Source organism: Pongo abelii, chromosome 1 (genome assembly GCF_028885655.2).
Source record: "Pongo abelii isolate AG06213 chromosome 1, NHGRI_mPonAbe1-v2.0_pri, whole genome shotgun sequence".
Lineage (NCBI taxonomy): Eukaryota > Metazoa > Chordata > Mammalia > Primates > Hominidae > Pongo > Pongo abelii.
In genome coordinates, this window is record NC_071985.2 from 82816403 (window position 1) to 82842166 (window position 25764).

The 25764-nt window shown below is 38.0% G+C and overlaps 1 protein-coding gene across 3 annotated transcripts in view; it reads right to left on the reverse strand.

Moving 5' to 3' along the window:
* Positions 1–25764, reverse strand: part of POU2F1 (POU class 2 homeobox 1) — a 208078-nt gene that overhangs the window by 103022 nt on the left and 79292 nt on the right. The window contains exon 1 of one of the 3 annotated variants that reach the window (XM_054526041.2): positions 20368–20468. The exons of the other annotated variants lie outside the window; for them this stretch is intronic. The gene's annotated coding sequence lies outside the window, so the exon portion shown is untranslated. Of the gene's footprint in view, positions 1–20367; positions 20469–25764 lie in introns of those variants that run through there. 3 annotated transcript variants of the gene reach the window in all.

Genomic DNA, 25764 nt, shown 5'->3' on the forward strand with positions numbered 1-25764 from the left:
TGTAATTAGGCTGGGCGCAGTGACTAACGCCTGTAATCCCAACACTTCGGGAGGCCTAGGCAGGTGGATCACCTGAGCTCTGGAGTTCAAGACTAGCCTGGCCAACATGGTGAAACCCCATCTCTACTAAAAATGCAAAAATTAGCTAGGCGTGATGGCATGCGCCTATAGTCCCAACTACTCAGTAGGCTGAGGCATGAGAATTGCTTGAACCCAGGAGGCGGAGGTTGCATTGAGCTGAGATTGCGTGACTGCACTCCTGCCTGGGTGACAGAGAGAAACTCCATCTGTAAATAAATAAATAAATAAATAAATAAATAGTGTGATTAAAATTAGTACAACTAGCATGAACAGTATTGGGAGCACAAACAAGTAAATGGTTCTTAATAACTTTACAACTCAACTGGTAGACATACCATGGAGTAAGTCTTCAGCATGCTATAGGGAATCAGATAGTGCATCAAACAGGAATGGGCTGTCAGTTAATCTCATCAAGTCATTTAAGTGGTGGTTCACCGAGAAAGCTACTACACCAGAAAGCAGTTTGAAATGACATGTTTCTGGTCTCTTTTAACCTGTGCTATATTACTTTTTTACAGTTATATACATAGCTCATTTACTGTTCACTCTAACAATCTGGCATTCTTTAAAACTAAATCTATTACAAAATCCAATCCTGAATTTCTTGGTTGTAAAAGCTTAAACCTTTGTGTAGCTCTATTAAAGTTTTACCATTTCACTAAACTTATCTGTCTAGCCTATCCTACATGATCCTATCTTACCATACTGTTTCTTTACTTCTGTAACTGTCTTTCTTTCATTCTAGTTTAAAGTGTTTTGCCAAGTCATTGATTTCAATCATTAATGGATTCCACAAGTATTTACTAAGTGCTTTCAGGCACAGGCATAGGAATTGGGAAGACAAGAACGTGTTGAAGATAGGCCCCCAAATCTGGCCATAGACAGGCCCCCAAAATGGCCATAAACAAAATCTCTGCAGCACTGTGACATGCTCATGATGGCTACGATGCCCATGCTGAAGGTTGTTGGTTTACCGGAATGAGGGCAAGGAACACTTGGCCCACCTAGTGCAGAAAATCGCTTAAGGTGTTCCTGAACCACAAACAATAGTATGACTGATCTGTGCCTTAAGGACATGTTCCTGCTGCAGATAACCAGCCAGAGCCCATCCCTTTGTTCCCCGTTTTAATCTAAATCTATAGAAACAATGCTTATCACTGGCTTACTGTCAATAAATATGTGGGTAAAGCTTTGTTTGTGGCTCTCAGCTCTGAAGGCTGTCAGCCCTGATCCTCACTCCGCACTCTATATTTCTGTGTGTCTTTAATTCCTCTAGTGCCGCTGGGTTAGGGTCTCCACGACCGACCTGGTCTCGGCAAGTAGCGCCCAAACCGGGGCATTTCCGGCTCAGGCCATTCCCTCACCCCTGTACAATGCCTGTCCCCCGCCACAGCCGGTAGTGCTGCAGTAGATTTATGCTGCCCAAAAGCTGTGAGCCTTCTGCCTGGGGAACCCCCGCAAAAAGTGCCAACAGGAGTCTGTCAACCCTTGCCAGCGAGGATGGTAGGATTACTTCTAGGTATGTCTAGTTTAAATTTAAAAGGAGTGCAAGTACATACAGAAGTCATAGATTCAGATAACAATGGGGAAATTAAAATTGTTATATCTACTTCTGTTACCTGGAAAGCAGAGCCAGGAGAGCATATAGCACAGCTCCTGATTGTGTCATATGAGGGAATGGGGAAAAGTGAAACTACACAAACAGGAGGATTTGGAAGCACAAATAAACAAGGCAAAGCAACTTATTGGGTGAATCAAATTACTGATAAACGTCCTACATGTGAAATAACTATTCAGGGTAAAGAATTTAAATGTTTGGTAGATACAAGAATGGACATTTCAATCATTTCTCTACAGCACTGGCCGTCCATGTGGCCAATTCAACCTGCTCAATTTAACATAGTTGGACTTGGTAAAGCCTCTGAAGTATATCAAAGTAGTTATATTTTGCATTGTGAAGGGCCCGATGGACAACCTGGGACTATTCAACCAATTATAACTTCTGTACCTATAAATTTATTGGGGAGAGATTTATTACAGCAATGGGGAGCACAAGTTCTAATTCCAGAACAATTATATAGCCCTCAAAGTCAACATATGATGCAGGAAATGGGGTATGTCCCTGGTATTGGACTAGGAAAAAATCTGCAAGGTTTGAAGGAACCACTTCAAGCAGAAAGACAAAGTTCCTGCCAAGGTTTAGGGTATCATTTTTGATGGTGGCCATTGTTAAGCCTCCAGAACCTATACCTTTAAAATGGTTAACAGATAAGCCAATTTGGATAGAACAATGGCTGCTAAGTAAAGAGAAACTGGAGGCTTTAGAGGACTTAGTAACTGAACAATTAGAAAAAGGACACATAGCTCCAACATTTTCCTCCTGGAATTCTCCAGTCTTTGTTATTAAGAAAAAATCAGGTAAATGGAGAATGTTGACAGATCTTAGGGCCATTAATTCAGTTATACAACCTATGGGGGCATTACAGCCAGGATTGCCTTCTCCTGCTATGATTCCAAAAAATTCACCTTTAATAGTCATAGATTTAAAAGACTGTTTCTTTACTATCCCCTCAGCTGAGCAGGACTGTGAACAGTTTGCATTTACAATTCCTGCAGTAAACAACCTGCAGCCTGCTAAGTGTTTTTATAGGAAAGTGTTGCCACAAGGCATGTTAAACAGTCCAACAATTTGCCAGACTTGTGTAGGGCAAGCAATTGAACCTACTCATAAAAAATTTTCCCAGTGTTACATTATTCATTATATGGATGATATACTTTGTGCTGCCCCCACTTGAGAAATATTACTCCAATGTTATGATCACTTGCAAAATTTGATTTCTCATGCTGGTTTAATTATAGCTCCTGACAAAATTTAGACTACTACTCCTTACCCCTACTTGGTGACCTCAGTAAATGACACTACCATTGTGCCACAGAAAGTAACCATACATAGGAATCAACTGAAAACATTAAATGACTTTCAAAAATTATTAGGGGACATTAATTGGATATGACCTGCTCTAGGCATTCCTACCTATGCCATGAGTAATCTAATTTCTATCCTTTGAGGAGATCCTAGTCTCACTAACCCTCAGCAATTAACAAAGGAGGCTGAGGCAGAGTTACAGCTAATTGAGAAGCAAGCATATAAGGCTCAAATAAATAGAATAGATCCAGAGAAAACTCTAGATTTGCTAATTTTTTCAACTCAGCATTCACCTACTGGTGTTATTGTTCAAGAGCAAGATCTTGTAAAGTGGCTTTTTCTTCTACATACTAATTCACGGACTTTGACTCCTTATTTGGATCAAATTGCTACTATGCTAGGAAATGGGAGAACTCAGATTGTTAAATTACATGGATATGATCCTGGAAAAATTATTGTCCCTCTTACAAAGGCAGAAATACAACAAGCTTTTACAAATAGTCTTACTTGGCAAACTCATTTAGCTGACTTTGTGGGTATTTTCTATAACCATTTTCCTAAAATGAAAACTGTTTCAATTTTTGAAAATAACTAATTGTATTCTCCCTAAAATAACTAAATTTAAACCAATTGAACGTGCTGAAAACGTCTTCACAGATGGGTCTAGTAATGGTAAAGCTTCTTATTCTGGCTTGAAAGGTAAAGTTTTCCAGATGCCCTATACTTCAGCTCAAAAAGCAAAGCTTGTAGCTGTAATTGAGGTATTGACTGCTTTTGATATGCCTATTAACGTGATTTCCGATTCTTCATATGTGGTTCATTCTACACAGTTAGTTGAAAATGCTCAGCTACGATTCCAAACAGATGAGCAGTTGATGACTTTATTTACCCAATTGCAAACAGCAGTTAGGAGTAGAATGCACCCTATTTACATCAACTCACATTAGGGCTCATATACCTCTTCCAGGACCTTTGACTGCAGGGAATCAAATGGCTGATTGCCTAGTTGCTACTGCAATATCTAATGCCAGACACTTTTACAATTTAACCCACGTTAATGCCTCTGGTCTCAAATGCAGATACAGCATTACCTGGAAAGAAGCTAAAGCTATTACCAAGCGATGCCCAACTTGCCAAATGGTGCATTCCTCATCTTTTACAGGAGGAGTTAATCCTCGAGGATTGGAACCTAATTCTTTTTGGCAAATAGATGTCACCACCCATATTCCCTCATTTGGGAGACCAGCTTATGTGCACGTACGTGTAGATACATTTTCTCACTTTGTCTGGGCTACATGCCAATCAGGAGAGTCTTCTGCTTGTGTTAAATGTCACCTTTTGCAGTGTTTCGCGGTAAAGGGCATTCCAGTTTCTATTAAAAGGGACAATGCCCCAGGCTATACTAGCCAAGCTCTAGCTACATTTTTCTCTATATGGAATATTAAACACATTACTGGTATCCCATATAATTCTCAAGGACAAGCCATAGTAGAAAGAATGAATCTCTCCCTGAAACAGCAGTTGCAAAAGCAAAAGGGGGTGAACAGGAACTACGGGACACCACATATGCAATTGAATCTAGCATTATTGACTTTAAATTTTTTGAGCCTGCCTAAAGCCCAGATGTTATCAGCAGCTAAACAGCATCTACAGAAACCAGCTGCAAAGATAGAAGCAAAACAACTGGTTTGGTGGAGAGATCCGATAACAAAAAGTTGGGAAATAGGTAAAATAATAACTTGGGGTAGAGGTTATGCTTGTGTTTCTCCAGGCCAAAACCAGCAGCCTATTTGGATACCATCAAGACACCTGAAACCTTACTATGAGCCAGATACCCAGGAAGAGGTTTTGGGAGGATCCCAAAAACTCCCCGGTTGCAGCCATGTTGAGACTGACACTGAGGAGGACCTCAACTGTCACGAGCAACACCCATCAAATACAGCCACCTACCTGGGGACAGATCAAGAAGCTGTCACAGATGATGGAAGAAAACCTGAGGAAAGCGGGACAACCAGTCACAATGAGTAATCTAATGATAGCTATGATAGCGGTGATCACCAATGCTGTGAGTATTCCTTTAGCAAAGGCTGACACAAAGAACAATTATACTTACTGGGCATATTTACCTTTTCCACCACTTCTACAGCCTATAACTTGGCTGGACTCCCCAGTGGAGGTATACACTAATGATAGCTCTTGGATGCTCAGTGCTACAGATGTTAGAGGCCCATCTCACTCACATGAGAAAAGAACTGTTATGAATATTTGTTTAGGATTTGAACGTCCGCCTATCTGTTTGAGAAAGGCCACTAGTTGCCTACCCCCTCGCTATCAATCTTGGCTGGCAAATAATGCCTGGATGTAATCACTTTATGACACAGTTAACACATGCTTTCTGGTCTCTAAGTATTTACCATAATAAATCTGCTCTTATAATTGAGGCATACCGCCCTCAAAAACAAATTTGTAAACAGGATTGGACCTGGTCAGAAAAAATGAATGTACTTGTTTGGGAAGATTGCATTGCAGAACAGGCAGAGGTGCTGAGCAGATTCCTATGGAATCATTATTGATTGGTCCCCTAAGGGGATGTTTAGCTTGAACTGCACCTCTCAGTCTGCTGCCACGGCCACACTATGTTCAGCTTGTCTAAACAAAACGGTCAAATGGTAGAAATGGTAAGAAGTACGGCAAGAGTTCCTATTATCTGAAAACACGGCGGTCTAGTGGCACCTCAACCTCAAATGATATGGCCCACTGTAGGAGCTAAACGTAAGGATTTGTGGAAACTATTAATGGCTCTTAATAAGATCAAAATTTGGAAAAGAATAAAAAAGCATCTAGAAGGACACTCTACAAACTTGTCTTTGGATATTGCAAAATTAAAAGAACAAAATTTAAAGCATCCCAGGCACACCTGACCTTAATGCCAGCAACTGGAGTGCTTGAAGGAGCTGCAAATGATTAGCAGCTATTAACCCGTTAAAATGCATAAAAACTTTTGGAGACTCTGTGATTTCAATGATGATTGCGCCTTTAATCTGTGTTGTCTGTGTATAGTCTGCAGATGCAGATCCTGACTCCTGCGAGAAGTAGCTCACTGTGATAAAGCCACCTTTGCTTTTAACGTCTTGCAAAAACAAAAAGGGGGGACATGTTGTGAACAGGCCCCCAAATCTGGCCATAGACAAGCCCCCAAAATGGCCATAAACAAAATCTCTGCAGCACTGTGACATGCTCGTGATGGCTATGATGCCAGTGCTGAAGGTTGTTGGTTTACCGGAATGAGGGCAAGGAACACCTGGCCCACCCAGGATGGACAACTGCTTAAGGCATTCCTGAACCACAAACAATAGCATGAGCGATCTGTGCCTTAAGGACATGTTCCTGCTGCAGATAACTAGCCAGAGCCCATCCCTTTGTTTCCTGTTTTAGTTAATCTATAATCTATAGAAAAAATACTTATTACTGGCTTGCTGTCAATAAATATGTGGGTAAAGCTCTGTTCGTGGCTCTTAGCTCTGAAGGCTGTCAGCCCCGATTCCCACTCCGCACTCTATATTTCTGTGTGTGTGTCTTTAATTCCTCTAGCACCACTGGGTTAGGGTCTCCACGACTGAGCTGGTCTTGGCAAGGACAAGCTTCAGAAGGCTTGTAATTGAATAACAGAAATATTAAGCAATCACCAAAAGGTGTAATGACAAACTGTGAACATTCCAGGAAGAAAAAGAAAAGGTCACTACAGAGTTTTAACACAGGACCATATAGTAATTTGTCTTGACATTGTTGTCTAATATTAGAGTTCTAGCCAGGCACGGTGGCTCATGTCTGTAATCCCAGCACTTTGAGAGGCAAAGGCAGGAGGATCACCTGAGGTCAGTAGTTCAAGACCAGCCTAGCCAACATGGTGAAACCACATCTCTACTAAAAATACAAGGATTTAGTCAGGTGTGGTAGTGAGCGCCAATAGTCCCAGCTACTGAGGAGGCTGAGGCACGAGAATTGCTTGAACCTAGGAGGCAGAAGTTGCAGTGAGCCTAGACTGCACCACTGCACTCCAGCCTGGGTGACAGAGTGAGACTCCATCTCAAAAAAATAAAAACAATATTAGAGTTATCCTATTTCAACAAATAAAATGTGAGTTCTTCTCTGATTCAATTTCTTAAATCCATGAAAAAATAAGCCTTGTTTTGTTTAAAACCCAGGCAGCTTTGATTATTCCCATCCATTTTTTGAACTGTTCCGTTTCATTTCTGATACTGGTAATTTATGTTTTCTCTCTTTATCTGTTACACTCAGGCTTCCAGAATCTGTGTGACACCACAAGGGTAACAAATATCTCAGAGTTCTATATCAGATATAAAATCTAAAGATACATTCCTCCTCATTAAGTTAATTAAAGTGTTCTTCAGACTAATCAGATGTTACCAACATTTCTTAATAATAATAATACAGTGGCCATCATTCCATAAACATTAACCTCAATCTGTCTAAAATACCCTTCTTTTCCCTGTATTGTTTCGTGAAAAGTCTACCTATCCTATAAAAACTATTCAAAAGCTATGGCCTCAGGTCTTCCCTCATTCTCCTAGTTATCAAGGAACTATTTCTTCCTCTGAAATCCTATAGCAACTATGACATCCCTCTCTTTTGTTTTTGACTTTTTATTTTGAAATTACTAGAAATGCAAAGGAATCTTCAAAGATGGGTCCCATGTACCATTCATTAATTTCTCCACTGGTTACGTCTTATGTAACTACACTATTATATTAAATCCAAACAATTGATCTTGATATAAAGTATGCTTCTATGTCATTTTAATGTCACATGTGCAGCAGGTTCATGTAACTATCATTGCAATCAAGATACAGAACTATTTCATCACAAAGAATTCCATCCTGCTACCCCATGACAGTCACACCAACTCCTATCCCTCTTGCTATTTCTAATCGCTAACAACCACTAATCTGCTATCCACCTTTATAACTGGTCATTTTGGTAATGTTATACAAATGGAAACCAGGTTTTTGTTTGTTTGTTTGTTTGTTTGTTTGTTTTAAGAGATGGGGTATCTCTCTGTTGCCCAGACTGTAGTGCTGTAGTATAATCACAGCTCACTGCAGCCTTGAACTCCTTGGCTCAATCAATCATCCCACCTCGGCTTCCCAAGTAGCTGGGACTACCAGCATGTCACCACACCTGGCTAATTAAAAAACAAACAAACAAACAAAAAACAATTTTTTTTAGAGATAAGTTCTCACTATGTTGCTCAGGCTGGTCTTGAACTCCTGGTCAAGAGCCATCATCCCACTTCTGTCTCCCAAGTAGCCGGGATTATAGGCATGAGCCACCATGCTCAGCAATGTCCCACTGTTTGTTAGGCATTTACTTACTGAGGGACTTTTTGGCTGTTTCTAAGTTTTAGGTTATTAAAATAAACCTGCTGTAAACATTCGTACATAGGAGGTACAGAGGATGACAAATCCACACTGGGGGAACATATTTGCAAAGCACATTTCTGATACAGGACTCATATATAATATGTAAAGCACATCTGTATACACATTTTTATGTGAACATAATTTTTTATTTCTCTGGGATAAATGCACAAAAGTGAGACCGCTAGCTCACAGGGCATATGTATGTATTAGGCCATTCTTACATTGCTATAAAGAAATGCCTGAGTCTGGGTAATGCATAAGAAAAGAGGTTTAATTGGCTCAGGTTCCACAGGCTGTATAGGAAACATAGCAGCATCTGCTTTTGGGGAGATCTCAGGAGGCTTACAATTATGCTAGAAGGTGAAGGCAGGAGCAGGCATGCCATATGGCAAAAGCAGGAGCAAGAGAGACAAAGATTGGGGAGTGGGGTTGCCGTACACTTTAAAATAACCAGATCCCGTGAGAACTCACTATCAAGAAGACCGCACCAAGCTATGAGGGATCCACCCTCATAATCTACACACTTCCGACCAGGCCCCACCTCCGACACTGGGGATTACAATTTGACATGAGATCTGGGTGGGGACAAATATCCAAACTCTATGTGTATTAGGTTTAGGGATTTTGCTGTTGTTTTTTGGAGATAGGGTCTCACTTTTGTCACCCAGGCTGGAGTTCAGTGGTGTGATCATAGCTCACTACAGCCTCAACCTCCTGAGCTCAAGCAATCCTCCCACCTTAGCCTCCCAGGTAGCTGGGACCACAAGTGCACACCACAATGCCTGGCTTATTTTTATTTTTGTAGAGACAGGGTGTCCCTGTGTTGCCCAGGATGGTATGGATCTCCTAGGCTCAAGCCATCCTCCCACCTCAGCCTTCCTAAGTATTGGGATTACAGGCGAGAACCACCATGCCTGAACTGTTTCATTTTTTAAGAAATTGTCAGATATTTTTCAGAATACCTATAACACTTTACATTCCCACAAACAATGTAAGAGAGATCTGCTTCTCCAAATCTACTAGCATTTGGTATTGTCACTATTTTTTATTTTAGCTGTTCTAGTAGGTGTGCAGTGATAGCTCATGGTGATCTTAATTTGCATTTCCCTAGTGGCTAGCCATACTCAACACCCTGTTATGTGCTTATTTGCCATCCCCGCACAGCCTCTTCAGTGACATGTCTATTTCTTTTTTTTGAAGTTTTCCTTTTTTTTTTTTTTTTTTTTCTGAGATGGAGTCTTGCTCTGTCACCCAGGCTGGAGTGCAGGGGCGCAATCTCGGCTCACTGCAACCTCTGCCTCCTGGATTCAAGCAATTCTCTGCCTCAGTCTCCCAAGAAGCTGGGATTACAGGTGCATGCCACCATGCCCAGCTAATATTTTTGTATTTTCAGTAGAGACGAGATTTCACCATCTTGACCAGGCTGGTCTTGAACTCCTGACCTTGTGATCCACCTGCCTCAGCCTCCCAAAGTTCTGGGATTACAGGTGTTCTAAAAAAATCCAAAAATTTCATTTTCTAATGAATTGTTTCCTTAGGGTTGAATTTTGAAAGTTCTTTATACATTGTAGACAGGAGTCCTTTATCAGATATGTTCTTTGCAAATATTTTCTCCCACTGTGGACCATGTCTTTTCATCCTCTTAACAGAGGTTTGCATATAGCAAAATATTTTAATTTTGATAAGCCAATTCATCAATTTTTTATGGACTGTATGTTTGGTGTCACGTTTAAAAACTGTTCATCAAATCCTGCATCCTGAAGATGTTCTTCTGTTTTGTTTTTTATGTGAAGTTTAGGTTGAGTTCCTGTTTTGTTTTTTTCTTCAGTCATTTGTCAAAAAGACTGTCCTTACTCCATTGAATTGTTTTCGTACCTGAGTCACAAATAAGTTGGCTATACAACTCTGGGTCAATTTCTGGGTTCAATATTCCGTTCCATTGATCTGTGTTAATCCCTCCACCAATACTCTCAGGCTTGATTCCTGTGGCTATATAATAAGTCTTGAAATTGGGGTAACTGACTCATTTTATTTTTCTTCAAAAATTTTTCAGCTATTTCAATTCCTTTGCATTTCCTATTAATTTTAGAATAATCTTGTTCATGTCTAGAAAAAAAGTTTGTGAGAATTTTGATAGAAATTGCATTAAACCTGTATATCAATTTGGGGAGAACTGATCTTTCCTACGTTAAGCCTTCTAATCCCTGAATATAGTATGTATCTCTCCCTTACTCTGTATCTTCCTTGATTTCTCTCATCAGCATTTTGTGGTTCTCAGCATGCACATCCTGTACATGTTTTGTTGGATTTACAACCAAGTATATAGTCATACTTTTTTTAACAATGGGGCTATGTTCTAAGAAATGTGTCATTTGGTGGTTTCATCACTGTGTGAACATACTTACAAAAAAACTAGATGGTATAGCCTACTATACACCTAGGCTATATGGCACAGCCTATTGCTCCTAGGCTACAAATCTATACAGCATGTTAGTGTGAATACTGTAGGCAATTGTAACACAATGGTATTTGTATTTCTAGCAAGTATTTCTACAACGGTATTTGAATATTTAAACATACATAAACATAGAAAAGATACTGTAAAAATACAGTATAAAAGATTAAAAATAGTATACCTGTATAGGGCACTTACCATGAATGGGACTTGCAGGACTAGAAATTGCTATAGGTGAGCCAGCGAAGGAGTTGTAAGTGAATGTGAATGAAGGCCTAAGACATTACTGTACACTAGTGTCAACCAGAGAAAGCCTGTACACTTAGGCTACACTCAATTTATAAAAATATATTTTTCTTTCTTGAATAATAAGTTAACCTTAGCTCACTGTAACTTATTTAATTTATAAACTTTTCATTAAAAAAAAAAATTTTGACTTTTAGCCAGGTGTGGTGGCTCATGCCTGTAATCCAAGCACTTTGGGAAGCTGAGGCGGGCAGATCACTTGAGGTCAGGAGTTCAAGACCCACCTGGCCAACAACAAACAAGATGAAACCTCGTTTCTACTAAAAATATAAAAATTAGCTGGGCGTGGTGGCACATGCTTGTAATTCCACTACTTGGGATGCTGAGGCAGGAGACTGGGAGGTGGAGGTTGCAGTGAGCTGAGATTGTGCCACTATACTCCAGCCTAGGTGACAGAGCAAGACTCTATCTCACCAAAAAATAAAAATAAAAATAAAAATAAAATAAAATTGGCTGGGCATGGTGGCTCATGCTTGTAATCCCAGCACTTTGGGAGGCCAAGGCGGGCAGATCATAAGGTGAGGAGTTCAAGACCAGCCTGACCAAAATGGTGAAACCCCATCTCTATTAAAAAAAATACAAAAATTAGCTGAGCATGGTGGCGCATGCCCGTAATTCCAGTTACTCAGGAGGCTGAGGCAGGAGAACCACTTGAACCCAGGAGGTGGAGGTTGCAGTGAGCCGAGATTGTGCCACCCTGCGCAACAGAATAAGACTCCATCTCAAAAAAAAAAAAAAAAAAAGAGAGAGACACGCAAACAAAAAAAAATTAGCCACGCTTAGTGTGCAGGGGAATTGCTTGAACCAAGGAGGTGGAAGCTGCAGTGAGCCAAGATTGCACCAATGCACTCCAGCCTAGGCGACAGAGCAAGGCTCTGTCTCCAAAAAAAATAAAAAATAAAAAATAAATAAATAAATAAAATAAAATAAATAAATAAATGTTTATAATAACCCATAGTAGTTTAAAATATAAACACATTGTATAGCTGCACAAAAAATATTTTCTTTCTTTACATCCTTTCTATGAGCTTTTTCTTTTTAAAAATTTTTTTTGTTAAAAACTAAGACTCAAACTAGACTAGGCCTACACAGGGCCAGAATCATCAAGACATCATCAAGCAACAGGAATTTTTCAGTTCCATTATAACCTATGGGATCTCGGTTACATACACTGTCCATCATTGACTGAAACATTGTTATATGGAACATGATTACATTTCTCTTTTGTTTTTTAGTCATTCTTTTAGGGTAGGTCTGCTGGAGGTAAATTTTCTTTCTTTTCCTTCACCTAACAATGTCTTGATTTTCCCTTCATTCCTGAAGGATATTTTTTGCTAGATACAGATTTGGGGGAGTTTGAGCTCTCTCCCTACCTGAAAAATATGCCTTGGCCTCCTGCCCTCCATGGTTTCTGCTAAGAAATCCACTATCCCTGTAATTGTTTTTCCCATAGGTAAGGTGTCATTTCTCTCTGTTTTCAAGATTTTTCCTTTGTCTCCAGTTTATATAAGTTTTATTATAATGTATCTTGGAGTTTTTTTGTTTTTTGAAATTTTTCTGTTTGAAATTTGCTCAGTTTCTTAAATCTATATAGGTATATGTCTTCTACTAAATTTGGGGAGTTTTCAGTCAGTGTTCTGAAAGTACTTTTCAGCCCCACCCTCTTTCTCCTCTCCTCCCGGTATTCAGATGAATTTTTGTTGTAGTCCTAAAGGTCCCTGAGGGTCCATTGATTATTTGTTCTCTTTTCTCTTTCTTGTTCAGATTGGGTAATTTCTATTGTTCCATCTTCCAGTTCACTCTGTCTCCTCCATTCTGTTGTAAGCCTACACAGTGAGTTTTAATCCAGATATTGTAGCTGTCTGTTCTAAAATTTCTATTTAGTTTTTCTTTATATTTTCTATTTACTGAGGCCTATTTCTTTGCTCAGACTTCATATTTTTTTCATTTGTTTCAAGTGTGTCCATAATTACTCATTGAAGCATTTTTATGACAGCTGCTTTAAAATCCTTGTCAGATAATCCTAACATCTCTGTCATCGTGGTAATTATGTCTATTGATTAGGCACATGGACATTTCTGCTTGGTAAACTGTTCCTTTATCACTTTAAAACTATCCTCCTTTATCTACCTCCCTCCTTTTCTTGGCCTCAGAATTTACTGTTATAACAGCTCTTTTGTTTTTATACTATTTGACTGGCATAGCTCCATAGATTCATTAATTATCTTTTCTGTGTCATTTGGTTTTAGGTATGTCACTTATGAAAAGAAATAGATAGGATTTTCATTTCATTTTTTAAAAATCCAATCTGAGTAGAGGTTTGTTTAACCCATTTACTACTTCCTTTGTGATTACTGATATATTTGGCCTTTTCCCATCATGTCATTTTATAGCTTTTATTTACTTTAGTTGTTCTTTGTTGTGGATCTCCCTTCCCCCTCTTTCCTGGTTTTTAATATTAAATGCAATTTCTTTATTCCCCTTTCTTCCCCTCTCTAACAGTTCAGGAGTTAAATATTCTTTTTATATTTGCTATTTATATTTTGCTAACAACTTCTAAAGTTAATCAATATCCCTAGACCATTCTAATAAGAAAAAATCTGCACATAAATCATCTTCACACATATAGTAACTCCTTGAGTTTTCTGGAATTCATCTTATTTTCTGGCATTATTTGTTCATAAATAATGTTCTATGAAAAGAATAATGTTCTATGAAAAGAATTTAGAATTTAAGTCCATTCTTAAATTGACTTAAAACATTAAGTCAATTTAAGACTTAAAAACATTAAAAAAGTCCTTATTGTTCTTCATAAATGATGGAATGTTTTCATATAATGAAAGCGATTTATTTTAAACTGATTATATGCGTTGAAATTAAAAATAATCAATGTTCAGAGCATCTCTAGTTAGCCAGCTAATTATCTTTAACACCTTAAACGTAACAGCTCCTAAGAGTAGGATTAAGATAATATAAAATGCCTAATTAAGCTTAATTAAAAAAATCTCAAAGAATTTCCATCAACATGGAGCTAATAGGGTTCCAAATTAAAAATAAATAAGAATAGAGGAAGCAAATTAACCAAAGGTGGTGTAGTAGAAGCAAAATTGTCCAATTTACTTTAATATTTGTCATTAAAAAATGAACTTTTTTCATAATTCAGTCCAAAAGTCATTAGATGGGGCTTAGCAAGGCAGGCATCCAAGCTTAGGAAAGTGAGTGGGGAGAAGCAATGAGGAGACTGGTTATATGGAGAGAGAAACTGTAGTAAGTAATTATTTTAAGGATAATGAGAGTTAAGTGTACCACTGTTGGGGAAATGAACTAAAACCTTAAACAGAGAAAAAAACTAGAATCAACTTTATAATACTAAATTGGAATTAGAAGTTTTGGTATAAAGTCAATGGTTTTCAAAATATATAAATGCAGAAATAAACACAGCTTTAAGTAAAATACACACACATATACATATATTCTATTCTCTAGTTCTGTCCATGGAGTGCCTGGGGGCAATAGGACCCCTACAGCAATAACCATACTTGGCACCCCCATCTTGACTTCTAAATGCTACTTTCTACTATTAATAAAACAGGGATTCTCAAAAAAAAAAAAAAAAAAAACTATTAGTGGAAGCACTTTAAAAAATTATGAGAATATGTGAAAAAGATACAAGACCAATTTGAAGGGATTTCCATTAGCCAAATTTTAGACAATCTGGATAAGAAAAAAAAAATGAATGAATTATAACTATTGCTTAAAGGAATTCATGAGTCCATACAGATATAAATAAATATAGAGAAGAGAAAGCTTTTCCTTATAGTAGGATTCCAAATAATGTAGAATAATATAATTGGGAAATCAATATTTGAAAACCATCACAGTAATAAGTTCAGTCAAGAAATAACAAAAGGCCAGGCACGGTGGCTCATGCCTGTAAATCCCAGCACTTTAGGAGGCCTAGGCAGACGGATCACTTGAGTCCAGGAGTTTGAGATCAGCCTGAACAACATAGTGAGATCCTGTCTCTACAAAATACTGAAAAGTCAGCCAGGTGTGGTGGCATGCACCTGTGGTCCCAGCTGCTCAGGAAGCTGAGGTGGGAGGATCTCTTAAACCTAGGAGTTTGAAGCATCAGTAAGCTACGATTATGCCACTGTACTCCAGCTTGGGGACAGACTGAGACCCAGGAAGGAGGAAGGGAGGGAGAGAGGACCACTATTAAATCTAGTAAATGAAAACTTGGTGATGAAAAATTTACAGTTTCTCCATAAAATAATTATTAATTACAAAGAGAAGCACAACTTTACAGAAGAGAAGACTGACAAACATCACCTTAAGCGATCCAAGGTAACGTAATCAGTCAAGAAACAGGCTGGGCGCGGTGGCTCAGGCTTGTAATCCGAGCACTTTGGGAGACCAAGGCAGGTAGATCACCTGAGGTTGGGAGTTCGAGACCAGAATCACCAGTATTGTGAAACCCCGTCTCTATTAAAAATAGAAAAATTAGCCGGGCGTGGTGCTGTGCGCCTGTAGTTCCAGCTACTCGGGAGACTGAGACAGGAGAATTGCTTGAACCTGGGCGGCAGAGGCTGCAGTAAGCCGAGATCGCGTCACTGCACTCCAGCCTGGGCGACAGAGCAAGACTCCGTCAAAAAAAAAAAAAAAGAAAAAGAAACAAAAATTTTGCACCACCTGAAAGGATGCAATAAGAATACAGCATCACTCTGTGACACTCCTGTCAAAGATGCATGGCATGACTTGAATCTAATCATGTGGAACCATCAGGTAAACCCAAATTCAAAAACATTCCACAAAATGTATTCTTCCAAAGTGCCATGACCCTAGAAATCAAAAAGACTTATGGAACTATTCCAGATTGAACAACAGTAAAGAGATATGACAACTAAATCCAATGCGCAGTCTCGGATTGGATTATTTTGGTGTAAGGGACATTTTGGGGACAAGTGGCAAAATTTGAATAGGGTCTACGGATTAGTCGATAGTAATCTATCAATGTTAATTTTCTGAGTTTTATTTTTGTATTGTGGCTATGAAGAAGAATGTCCTTATTTGTAGGGACACTAAAGTAGTTGGGGGTGACAGAGCATCAAGTCAGTAACTTACTCTCAAAAGGTTCCAGGATGAGTTGTTTGCACTAGTCTTTCATTTTTTCTGTAATTCTCAAATTATTTTGAAATTTAAAAAAACAGCAAAGAAAGAAAAAGGAAACAGATGAACAAACCAGTATACAGTTTTTTCTTTGGTTATCCTAGTACAGCTTTGACCTCTCCAACACTACAGAAATCCCTAGTCACAAGATGTGTATTAACACTGGTAAAACCACAATTTTTACATAAATATGAAATGTACAGATATTCCACTGTCAGATTGCTCTTGCAACAATTTAAACAGTATTCTGATGGACATTTCAAGATCTTACAGAGGAGTCCACATTTTAAAAGTCTACATTTTATTAAGGGAAGTTCAGACTTAAGGCCAGATCTAAGCACTGGGTTTTGAATAACTTTACAGTTGGTGTCATCACTTACTTATTATTTGAAGAAAAAGTCTGAAACCATTACAACCCAAAATTCTATTAATATTTTAGAAACTTAGTTAATTTAAAATAAAATCTCCCCAGACATAAGACAATATTAGAAAATGAATTTTAAATGTGGTATTATAAATACATTGTCATGTTCTTTTAAAACTACCATTTTAGTGGCACTACAATGTGCTATGTCGAACTTTCCTACTTACGAGATACTATTTAAGAGAAGAAAGGACTTAACATCTGTTATGGATTGAACTGTGTCTTCCCCAAAAAGATGTTAAAGTCTACACCCTTTATACCTGTAAATACGATCTTAGTGAGAAATAGGGCCTTTGCAAACGTTAAGATCTGGTCATTAGGATTGGCCCTAATCCAGTATGACTGCTGTCCTTACATAAAGGGAAAATTTGAACAGAGACAGACATAGAACAGATGAAGACAAGAAGAGAGGGATGGAACAGATTCTGCTTCACAGCCCTCAGAAAGAACCAAACCTACTAAAACCTTATTCTGGACTTCTAGCCTCCAGAACTGAGAGACAACAAATTTCTGTTGTTTGCAGTACCCTGTTAACGGCATTACTAAAAAACTAATCTAACATCTGAACCTTAATTTTCTCATTTGAAAAGTGAGAATTATGCTGTCTCCCAAGGTTATCTTTAAAATTAATATGTTATTTTGAAAGTAATCAGGAATTATAAAAATAATGGTCTTATATCTTGATAAATATTTAATAAATACAACTGTCAAACATTTTCTCCTAGTATAAGAAAAAATTTTAAGTGATGCTCTTGAGTATTTCCATGCTTTTTAATCCACAGGCCAGAAAATCATCTTTACTGTACACAGGAATAGAGTCTTAATAGTGTTAGGACTATCTGAACATGTCTGAAGTACCAGTGGTTTTCCTTTTCTTCTTTTGTCTTCATGTTTTAATCCTCAAATAACATTTTTTAAGAAGTATAAATGTTGTCTTCTGAAAACTTAAAGAAGCAACTCTGGCCAGGTGAACACTATACAGCAATCTCAGGTTGTTATGATTCAGAGACTGGAAAACAATCAACTGTATTTGCTGCTGCCAAAAGCAGATGAAGAAAGAATGTGGAGGGTTAACAAGTTGACCGTTCAAACAAAAAGGAAGGAATAATTCCATGCACAACGCTTTTCTTCTTTTTGCCCTACTTCCTATACTTCTACACTTCTATGTATACTAAAAATAAAAGAATACATGTGAACATGTCTACCATATGCCCAGCAGAGTAGGAATTCCAGGAAATGTTAGTTGCTCCAGCCCTGCCCCACCCTCCTGCCCTTCTACTCAGAGGATGAGTGGTAGAAGTGTACTTAGGGTAATCAACTTTGTAATCTTTCCATAATGACAGATTATCTCAATAAATTTCACATCATCTTTATAAGCTTTAGGTGAAAGAGTTTTACTAAAAAGTAAAATCAAAGTACTATCTGTTAATGCTTCTCACCTTGTATAAAGTCCTAAATATGATTGCCCAAAATAGAAAGGCACTAGGCAATCGAATGTACCTTATTTCTCATTTTGAATAGCATAGGCTAAAATGCATGTAACTAAAAATTATTTGCTATAAGATCTCCACACCATACCAGGAATAAACAGTTACATGATATGAGCTATTAAAAGAGGTATTTTAAATATCACATTCAGCTTGGTGCAGTGGCTCATGGCTGGAATCCCCGCAATTTGGGAGGCCGAGGCAGGCAGATTGCCTGAGCTCAGGAGTTCAAGACCAGCCTGGGCAACGTGGCAAAAACCAGTCTCTACCAAAAAAAAAAAAAACAAAAACCCAAAAATTAGCTGGGTGTGGTGGTGTATGCCTGTAATACCAGCTACTCAGGAGGCCGAGGTGGGAGGATCATGTGAGTCTGGGAGATGGAGGCTGCAGTGAGTGGAGATCTCGCCACTGCACTCCAGTCTGGGCAACAGAGAGAGATCCCGTTTAAAAAAAAAAAAATTGCCTACATTCTCCGTGTCCCCACCCTCTTTTGGCCAGCCAGATAGCGGTAGTAATTTAATGAAAGATTCCTGAGGAAAGGTGAACTTCAGGGAATGAGACAGGTTTTAAAGCAAAGATTCTCCTGGTTTTGGCAAACTCAGACATTCTGGCTATTTTACTAAGAGGAAATTTTCTCTATACTTTTCATCATTACAGTTTCATTCATGATAATAAGCCTTTATTTACCCCCAGGCCAGTCAGATGTGAAATGTTACATTAATTTCTGAATAATACTCTTTCTATAACATCATTTTTTTCATTAAAGGTGTCAGCTAATTTTGAAAAGCGTTTTTAAAATGTCTTATGAAAATAAATTATTGCTTATCAACTATAAAAAAGTGAAAACATGAGATAAACGTTCAGTCACACAAAATATCCCTTTGGACTTGCCCAAATTAGTTTACTTGAACTTCAACATAGTTTACGATATACAAATATTTCATAAACATTTTTAAAGGGGGATAAGATTCATATCTTTGAATTACATTATAAAAATAGTATGATTCCCTTAGTTAAAATCATTACGGAGGAATATATGGTTTCTCAACACTACCTCACCTCTCTCTAAAATGTTGAGATTTTTGGATAGGTGAATTGAGAGAGGAAATGATTCCATAATCAGTGTTAGTTAACATGAGATGGGTTGAATTTGTGATCACATAAATTTTCATTTAAAAAATAAGCAGGCTAAACAGTTTAGTAACGTGCTTTGAAATAACACAGAACTAGGTTTAAACTCCAGTTCTAGCATATTGAGCTATATGACTGCCTTTCCGAGCCTCAGTTTTTTCATCTGTAAAATGGACAGTAATACTCTCAAGAGTTCTACGTAGGCTTACATAAAATAATACATACAAAAGTTTCAAAGGCACATACCAGTTAATTAATGGTTAATACTGTTAACAGTAACACTGTAACACTATAAGCTATATCAAAAGAAAAATCCATGTGAAACATCACTATGGTTTGTTTATTCTCTTAGACATGTACATTTATACTTAAAGTACTTAAAAATAAAAATATAAAAAAGGCACTACACTAGGAGTCAGACGTAGATTCTGAACTGGAGTCTGATCTCTGTTCTACACTAGCTAACTAAACTTCTTTCGCAAGTTACTTCTTTAATCTTCATGTAGGTAATTTGTAAAATGGTAAAATGTAATATTCTCATTACTACATTAATTTTATAAAACCATTATTTACAAAGTGCTTCTATTAAACTATCACACAGGGATTAATGCTAATGATATATCATCACAGAATAAAGATGATATAAAAATATATTTATATACCCTATTTCCACTGATTTCACAACTTTTTCGAAAGACACCAGAGTCTAATCTAAGAACTAAGGCCAATCCTAAACTATTTTCCATTGCTGGCTGGGTCGCAGGCATCCCAAGCATCACTCCATCATATCAATAAATATCAAACAAATTTCAGAGTTAAAAATAGAAAAATATATATTTGATAAGTCATTTTAATAGTCATTCCACAAAATTAAAGGCAATCATCATAACACCTGGATTTATCAGATGCTACTAAATTAATAGCTTTATTTAGCAGAAAATATTTACCAGGTATAGAAAGACTGCATTCTTTCTTTGAACTGATTCATTGAAAACTGAGAGTAGTTTGGTAATTAAAAAGGCAGGAAAGCTCTTCTTACTTTTCCAGTCTATGAACACAAAAAGAGAAAAAGGCAAAACTGAGTAAGCTGTATAAAATAACCTAACACTTAGAGAACAATTACACACAGTGGGGGACACCAGACTATCCATCAGGACACATTTAGATTAGCTGCCTTAGGCAGGCACCTCTCCTATCTATTTCCTCACCTACAAAACAGAAATAACTAGTACCTGCCCTTACTAAAGGACCATGGAGATAAATCAGAAAGTTCTTTGAACATGTGTCGTATGGTGCTATTCTTTCATGAAGCTGTATAAAACAGCCTACTCAGGTTTTTTTTAAAGGGTGCATTTCACTAACATAAAAAAAAAATCCTGATCTCCAAATTTGACATTAACCTCCCCCTAATATACAATACAAGTATCTATTGGCTTTATATATACACATAGATAGATGATATAGATAGCAATGGATCCATACAGGTTGCTATGGATGTATTCTGAAAAAAGATGCAAGATTATATTTTGTATTTAGAAAATGAGAAAGACCAATACTTGGTACACACAGGTGTGAAAATTTACTATCACTGGTTGCCCATCACCCTCTTTGTCATAAGGCCTCAGAATCCTGATCGATAGAATTCAAACAACATAAACCAATAAAGAAATGGTACACGCTATGACTCTTATTTAACATATGCTTGTACTATTATAGCTATTTTTGATTTAGCATAATTAGTATAACTGGTATAAGTCAGTGTAACTGATTGAGTAGTATAACTAATTAATGAAAACTATGTAAATTTTATATATCCATACTCAGTGCTCATATAACCGGCCCACATAACTTTTTTCTATACATTCAGTGATGTTCCTACTTCATGAATCTGAACAGCTGAGATGCAATGGTACAAACAAAATCAAATGCAGTTCAAAGTGTCTTCTTAAAAAGTTGTTGGCCAGGCACAGTGGCTCACGCCTGTAATCCTAGCACTTTGGGAGGCCAAGGCAGGCGAATCACGAGGTCAGGAGAAGGAGACCATCCTAGCCAACATAGTGAAACCCTGTCTCTAAAAGATACAAAAATTAGCCAGGCATGGTGATGCATGCCTGTAATCCCAGCTGCTCGGAAGGCTAAGGCAAGATAATCGCTTGAACTAGGGAGTCAGAGTTTGCAGTGAGCAGAGATCGCGCCACTGCACTCCAAACTGGTGACAGAGTGAGATGCTGTCTCAAAAAAGAAAAAGAAAAAGAAAAAAAAAATTAGCCAGATGTGGTGGCGTGTGCCTGTAATCCCACCTACTCAGGAGACTGAGGCAGGAGAATCGTTTGAACCCAGGAGGCGGAGGTTGCAGTGAGCCGAGATCGTGCCACTGCCCTCCAGCCTGCCTGGGTGACAGAGCAAGACTCCGTCTCGTGGGGGGGATAAAAAAAGGAGTTGTTTTTGTGAGTGAAGGGGAGCATAGTGGCTCATACTAGTTAAAATCAGAGATCAACATAAAATTCTACCATAGCTAACAGTGATCAAAACCTTATTAAGACATTTTATTACATAATACAACTGAAAAGAAATTAAATTCTTTCCTCTTAAAAAATTTTGATCTGTCCATACTTTGTTCTTTAAGAGAATGAAAAAAACATTTAAATTACAAGAAGAAATACCTAAAACAAAAAGCACACAGAACCAAAAAACACCGTAAGGAATAGCGGAAAACTGAGAGAAATGAATACACAAAACAAATTTTTAATACATCCACCAAACCCTCCCAACCAGGAACTGTAAGGAGTAAGAAAAACCTACCAACCCTTCCAATATGATGGTTACAAACTAACAAGCTCTTTCTTGCTGTCCACTGGCACATCTTGAGACCTTTTATTCTTTTGAAATGTTCCCCCAACTTAAACTGGATGCAAATAAACCAGGTGTGGTCCTCACAACAGTAATCCTGCTAGTCCCTACTGAGTTTCCATAGCAACATGCACAGCTGGCTATGGCAAAGAGGCTGTACTGGCTTCAGATTGGTTTTAAAAGTTTCAATATTCATTTAGTGAAATAATAATTACGTTACCTCAGTTAAGAACAATTTTTTAAAAATTTTATCTTTGCTTGAAATGTTAAACAAAATAACGCAAGGTATTTTCTGCTAGTCCAAAAGTGGCTTTCAGCCCAACAGCAGTAACTAATGTGTCTGTGAAAAGTAACAAAATGCCCATTACCAAGTGATAACCATTCTTTGACTAAAGAAACATAAAATTTTAAGTGAATATTCCCTGTGGGTCACCTAATGTAATAAGTAACATTCAGAGAGAGAGAGAGAGAGAAAGAGAGAGAGAACCAATATAAAGTCTAATCTAAACAGTAGTAAATACTATGCATCTTTTCCTTAAATAAATTTAATATGACAGTTCCTTGGTTTAATTAAAATTAAGAGTTTTTACAGCTGGGCACAGTGGGTCACACCTATAATCTCAGCACTTTGGGAGGCCACGGCAGGCGGATCACCTGAGGTTAGGAGTTCGAGAACAGCCTGGCCAACATGGTGAAACCTCGCTTCTACTAAAATACAAAAATTAGCTGGGCGTGGTGGTATGGGCCTGTAATCCCAGCCACTCAGGAGGCTGAGGTAGGAGAATTGCCTGAACCAGGGGGTTGGAGGTTGCAGTGAGCCGAGATCACGCCACTGCACTCCAGCCTGGGCAACAGAGCTAGACTCCATCTCCAAAAAAATAAAAAATAAAAATAAGAGGCCGGGTGCAGTGGCTCATGTCTGTAATCCCAGCACTTTGGGAGGCCGAGGTGGGCGGATCACGAGGTCAAGGGATCGAGACCATCCTGGCCAACATGGAGAAACTTCATCTCCACTAAAAATACAAAAATTAGGTGAGCATGGTAGCGTGCGCCTGTAGTCCCAGCTACTCGGAGGCTGAGGCAGGAGAATCGCTTGAATCCGGGAGGTGGAGGTTGCAGTGAGCTGAGATCACGCCACTACACTCTGGCCTGGCGACAGAGCAAGACTCCATCTCAAAAAAATAAATAAAAAATAAGAGTTTTCACAATGGTAATTCTTTTTGTAAATTTTTAATTTTTATTTTAGATTCAGAGGGTACATATGCAGGTTTGCTACCTGGATATATTGCATGATACTGAGGATTTAGCTTCTATTGAACCCATAACCCAAACAGTGAATACGGTACCTGATCTCGAATTTTTTAACCCTTGCTCTCCTTCCTCCTGACCGTTTTGGAGTCCCCAGTGTCTGTTGTTCCCATCTTTATATCCATGTGGTACCTACCCCATGTTTAGCTCCCACTTACAAGTGAGAAAATGTGGTATTTTGGTTTCTGTTTCTGCAATAACTCACTTAGGGTAATAGCCTCCAGCTGTATCCATGTTGCTGCAAAGGACATGGTTTTGTTCTTTTTATGGTTGTGTAGCATTCTGTGGTATCTGTGTACCACACTTTCTTTATTCATCATTAATGGGCACCTTGGTTGATACCATGGCTTTGCTATTGTGAACAGTGCACAGTAGCTATTCTTAAAGGGCAGTACCCGGATCAGTATCATAGCATCACCTGGAAACTTATTAGAAATGCACTTTTTTGGCCCCTATCTCACACCCACTGTATCAGAACCTCTGGAGGTGGGGGCCCAACAATCTGGGTTTTAACAAACCCCTAGAAGACCCCTAGTGTCAAACTTCAGAGGACACAAATATGAAATAGAAAATGCAATGCTTTATCCCACTCTTTGGAACTAGGTGAGGAACAGCAGCAAAATAAAATGCAAAAAAACTCTGGTCTCCTGAATTGAGTCTGTTGGCTAATATCTCACTGTCTAAAAGATATGCAGAGATAAACAGTAGTTCAGTACTACTGTCTGTGCACTGCATTTAGCAATTTGTGTAGCAATGTGTCTGTCATTTCTACACATGTAAAGCACCAAGGGAAAATCAAGTGTTGTTTATAATCACTCAAGGACAGGAGGGTCCTTGCACATAGAACATTCAATCCACTACCATTCATAATGTATTACTAATCACAATCAATCTCCAATCACTGATGTCTTCCCACACAGGGCAGCAAACCTAACCATTTATTCCTTTTAGGAGAATAATTTTTTCAACATATTAAATATGTATGTAAAGATGAGTATGAAGTTTGAGTCATACATTTTAACAACACTTACTACTTGTAAGATTTTTTTAAAAAACATACAAGGATGCAGTTCTTCCTTAGTAACTAACCACACTGCCTTCATATACTACAAGATACACTTTTCATTTTATCCTTTAACCTCAGTATATCCAATCACAATTCCTTCCATATTTCTTTTCTTTCCATAATTCTTTTTTTTTTTTTTTTTTTTTTTTGAGATGGCATTTCACTCTTGTTGCCCAGGCTGGAGTGCAATGGTGCGACCTCGGCTCAGCGTAACCTCTGCCTCCCAGGTTCAAGTGATTCTCCCGCCTCAGCTTCCCGAGAAGCTGGGATTACAGGCACCTGCCACCATGCCCAGCTAATTTTGGGCAGAGACGGAGTTTGCTCATGTTGGTCAGGCTGGTCTCGAACTCCCAACCTCAGGTGATCCGCCCACCCTGGCCTCCCAAAGTGCTGGGATTACAGGCATGAGCCACCGCACCCAGCCTTCCTTCCATAATTCTAATGGGCAGCACTTCAAAGAAACTGCTAAGCTAGTGACATTAAAGTGACCAGAGACACACAGATTTAATGAAGAAAAGCCACTGGGTAAATCAAACATGCCATATGCTGTTAAAATTAATGAATTCAAGCAAACAATAGTTTTTTGAAGCTCATAATTAAAAATAAATTGCTAAATGCCGTCAGTATTACATTCCCAAAAAATGGACTTTTAAAATTATATTTTAAATGAATCTGAAGACCAGTCACAATTTGAAAACACAAAATACAAACCACCCCAGCAAATTCAAAGGGATTTATCTTGTAATCTATTTTACGATAAGAAATATGATGAAATTTACTCAAAGGTCAGATTCTTGACTTTACATACAGAGCAAGAAACAGAAAAAAAATTTACATTTAACTTGTTTTCTTCTGCTTGCTATTATCTTAAATTAGAAAATGCTTGTATCATAGATACATTTTTACTTAAATGTTCAAGGAACATTTTTTGTTAAAGAATAAATTCAAGTCTCTATTTCTAACTTTAATGTGTTTCCAGCATTTACTCTAGTCTTGGAAAAATAAATGCAAAAGAAAAAAATCCTGGAGTCATCATTATTGTCTTATTCCATATCAAAGAAGCAATATGGAATAAAATAGGAAATGGATTCACAGGCTCCTCGTTCTTGCTCTATTTGTT